Source organism: Salmo trutta, unplaced genomic scaffold (assembly GCF_901001165.1).
Source record: "Salmo trutta unplaced genomic scaffold, fSalTru1.1, whole genome shotgun sequence".
Lineage (NCBI taxonomy): Eukaryota > Metazoa > Chordata > Actinopteri > Salmoniformes > Salmonidae > Salmo > Salmo trutta.
Window position 1 is genome coordinate 39,432 of NW_021823265.1, and position 4,677 is coordinate 44,108.

The 4,677-nt window shown below is 41.7% G+C and overlaps 1 long non-coding RNA gene across 1 annotated transcript; it reads right to left on the reverse strand.

The window, feature by feature from the left end:
- Nucleotides 1-4,354, reverse strand: LOC115189984 (uncharacterized). Its single transcript, XR_003877080.1, has 3 exons — nt 1,416-4,354; nt 967-1,043; nt 1-735 (listed from the first exon to the last, which is right to left on the reverse strand). It is a non-coding gene; the product is annotated as an uncharacterized LOC115189984 (long non-coding RNA).
- Nucleotides 4,355-4,677: the final 323 nt, after the last annotated feature.

The following is a 4,677-nucleotide window of genomic DNA, read 5'->3' on the forward strand; positions in this document are numbered from 1 at the left end:
AAAGAGGAAAGATACAGCAAAAATAAGCAACACCGTCACCAAAGCGCACAACAAAAGGTAAAGCAAAACACTTACAGTAAAACAAAGGAGTATAAAAAATGTAAAACACATTTAATCAAACACACAGTTCAGAAATAAAGTGATTATACAAAGTCGACAAAAGTCACTCCAAAAAGTGTTTATCCCACCAAAGAAACAGCAGTCTAGTAGAGAGGATACAAAAGCAGCGTGGCGCCATCTACTGGCTTGGATGTCTACACTACAGCAGGCCGCCCAGGTTGTTCTCTGCTGTCTCCTTGTCCTTCTTGGGGGCCTCTTGTGGGTTGTACTTGTTTTGATAGTCCTGGAGAATGGTGATCATGCCGTGATGGCCAAAATGCAAGGCCTCTTCCATTGGAAAGATAATGAGCAGTTGTGACTGACTGGGGTTGGACTGGCCTACAAAGGTATTCGTTTTGGGAACTAACACGACTCTTCAGGTGTGAAAATGCTATAGGGTACAGTTCAAATAAATCCCTCATGGTCGACCATAAGTGTTCTTTTGAGTGGGAGTGCATTGTAGACTCTCACTCAAGTATATGATACAGTCTCTCATCCACCCACACTTACCTACCCACCCAAAACACACACACAGATAAGACAGACAGGCAGACAGACAAAGTGGTCATACCTATCCATGGGAACAGGGGTTCACTTTGCACGCCTCCAAGAGGAAACGCACCACCTCTGCCTGTCCTGAAAGTAGAGCAGATGACTGTTTGTTTCTTAAATAACCCTCACACTCCTACGCACTTTCTCTCTCACACACTGCAGCAAAGACGTCAAACACGACACAGTGCAGTTACCAAGGGACAACAAATTAACCCTACGACACAGAGGGGGTCTGCCAAACACTCCCAGAGGACCCTGACACACACACACAATCTGTCCCTGTTTGTGACAGGAAAAGGAGGCTGTGAGAAGTACCTTCTGCTGCTGCCACATGTAAAGCCATCCTGGAGTCATAGTCCCTCTGCTCCATGTCCATGGAGGACAGAGCAAATCTGCAGACATACAGAAACAGGTCAGCAGTGTCACGAGATGGACGATAACGGACAAAGAAAGAAGAAGTAAGTCAGAGATGCAAGAGATGATGTATCACTATGAATGAAGATCTAATCATTCCATTGTCATGAAATTAACATTATTAAAAAAAGATATAATTTGCATATCATGGACAGCAGGACTTTAGTTCTGTTGTACACACTGAGGGACAGTCATTATGTTTGGTGTGTTTCTGTGAATGTGTGTGTGTGTGTGTGTGTGTGTGTGTGTGTGTGTGTGCGCGCGTGTGTGTGCGTGTGTGTGTGCGTGTGTGTGTGTGTGTGTGTGTGTGTGTTAAAGAAGAGAGTGTGTAAAAGAGTTGCATACATTACCTCCTTAGTGCTGAGATATCTCCGGTGTAGGCGGCAAACACGAGGTTGATGACAGACTTGACCTGGAGAGAAAAAAGAAAGCAGTTTGTGGAACCAGGCAACACACACAGGCAGCCAGGGGGTGTGTGGGGGACATGTGCCAGCTAAAGGAGAAGCAGAGTCAAACCCATCAAATCAGGACTTCTGGATACCAATAAACTTCTAACAAAACCCCAAGGCAATGGCAGTATTACTTTATTTATGTGAACCTGAAAAATATATGGCAGATTGAGGGATTTCTCATTTACTGTAATAACATGAAGTAAAATGCGACAGCGAGCCACTCATGAAGTCAGCAATAACTAGGAAACTAAATAACTAAAAACGAATATATTGCCATCACTAAGTAGAGCTGAAAGGAATACTGCTAAGAATGCAGTTGTAGTGCATTGTTAGTCTTGACAGTTCTTATTACCCCATTATAATGTCTAAGCAGGGGATATTGCCAGCCTCGTTAGCCAATGTTTTCTATTTTAAGGAGCACCCAGTCATGTTTGAGGAGCTACCAGTATCGATTACAGACCAAATACTATGGTTGGATTCTGGCAGTTGGTTTTTAAAGAGTTGATTGGCTAAATAAAGGTAGAGATGAATATATTGGGTGTAACACTATGGCACTAGCATAGAAATAGAGTGATGGAATACAATTTGAGCTTATTCTGTTTTGGTCCATTCACAATACATTTACTTGAAGTTCCCATGCTTTAACAGACTACGTGTGCGTTTTATGGGAGGGAAAGCAGTCTAAATTGAGGGCCTTGCTGTATTGCAAAGTTATTAGTCTGCAGTAACCTTCTCTAATCTAATCTGACAATTAACCACTAGAGGGTGCTGAAACATTACTCAAGGGATAGTGACATTGCCTGGAGTAAATTGTCTCGTGTTTTTCCAATTGGATGTTGGTGGTGGTATTGTGGGTAGAGCTCAAAAGCTTCAAAGACATAATTATGTGAACCTCCGTTTGGACCGGAATTAGATGCTTTATATATCAACTGTACTGGAGCTAATGAAAATAGTGAATTAAAAACAAAAACAGTAAACAGTGCTGAGGAATCAAAAGCATAAAAACCCTTGCTTCACATTCACAACAAACCAGTAAAAACAAATCAATTAATACATTTCTCAATTAATGACAATATGGAGTTATCACCAGTTTAGAAATGTTTTACTTTGGGAAGAACAGTTGTGAAGAATAAAATATCTGATGCATTTTGATAGGCTGCACAATGCTTTCCAATGCAGAGACACAACTGCCCAGAACAGAATATAAAGGAGCTCCACATCACAGTAGAACACCAATCAGAACAGAATGAAGCAGGGCAAAACTCAGCATAGACCTAAGTTGCATAGAGCAGAACTGAACACAGTAGAATAGAGTAGAGCACGGCATTTAGCAGATCAGTTGCACACAACTCGGGAGCAGAACAGAACTAGCTAGACCAGAAAATAACATATACGAAATGAGATAGCAGTAGAGCAGAGAGGTCCGGGAGGACCACATGAAACACTCACCTACACCTCTTAACCATCACTGGGCTGCATTCAGCAGGGCACAACATTGTGAAACTTTCAGGTAGGATATATTGTGTAGAACAAATATGCCACTCTGACATGTAGAATAAGAAATCATGTCAGCTCTGTTCCTACAGAAAATGGCTCTGCTCTATATACCAATGTTGTCATGATGTCTTTAAATAATCTTTCCACATCTTTGATCAAATTAACACAGTGGTGTTGTGCTCACATCTTCACGTCTAGATACATGTTGGTGCAAGACGAGGGGATGTTGTATAAAATACCAGTCAGATTTGGATCGAACCGTTCTGGATGAAACAGCACTGAGTAATACTGCAGTGAATCTCACACCCAATTCCATCTCTGAGATTTTTGCTGTGGATAAAGCCCCCACTGTGTGTCTCTTTTCTGCTATCTCCTGAATCTTCACCCCCAATCCCCATCTAAAAAAAAAGACTTCAAATCAATGAGAGATTGAGAGAGGTAGTGACTGAGAGAGGTAGTGACTGCTTCTCAAAGAGAGTGAGAGTGCACATGGTGTGGTACAGCCTGAGGGCACCACTCGGGAGGCTGAAGCACAAGCATACAGACCAAGCTCACACAGGTCAACCACAATGCATTCTGGGGGTCTCTTCTGATTAGTTCCATTTACTCTGATCTCAGGGGTGAAAGGGTGCTCTGCATTCCACACAAGACCCCTCCCAAATCACTCACCCCTTCACCTCTCCGTTACCAGCTCAGGTTGAACTGTGACCTGAAGAGTCAAGCCTAGTCACAGAAATGTTTTCAAACTTTTTTATGGCATAGAAATGACCCGGTATTTACTTGGAAATTATATGGTAAAATGGTAATTACATAATAATAACCAAAAAGTTGACTTTAAATTACTGATCGTTACAAACTGTTTAGGATTTATTAAAACTGGTAGCTACCGTTTTAGTACCAACCAGATACATAGTTACCAATTGTGTTGAAAGTAAGTAACAGAAAGGACCTATTGACACCACATAATGTTGTAGTAAATTAATACCAGGTGAATACCAGTGCAAACAATATCGTAACATAAAGTGCCATCACAAAATCTTCTGTTAGCCAAGAAAACTAAGAAAGGCTGAACAACTTAGTTTCAGTTGAGTTCATTTGAGTTAAAACCTTTTCAACTCTGAACGGTTGTTTTGGACCCGGTACTGAGTACGGCGAGTTTGGGGAGGAGCTACAGCCCTCGTCTTTAAAAATATATATAACTCAAATCTTATTGCTGGCAATGTCATAAGAATCTCCCACCCCCACCACCTACCCCCATATAGGCTATAAATCACGCGCTATGGTCATATTCAAGGAGTTTGCAATGTAGGTCAAGTCACAAAGTGCAGACATTTAGTATGCATGGAAAGGTTACACCCTGATGGTCATTGTAAGCAATCATTCCTTCTCCATCCACATTACCTTGTATGCCTCCTTCACATGCACCGTTGATCTATTTCACTTGTTTACAATAGGAAAAGTGAATAGGGAAATAAGTTTGAAGTTTCCTCACCAGTCTGTGTCTTATTTCAAAACCCTCGCCCCTCCAGAAACCTCTTTCTCAATGCTAAGGATCCGGATCTTGTTCTGCCAGACTACAGTTTGCAACTGCACATGGGGACAAGGATTGCACTTTTTGGAGAAATGTCCTCTGGTCTGATGGAACAAAAATAGAACTGTTTGG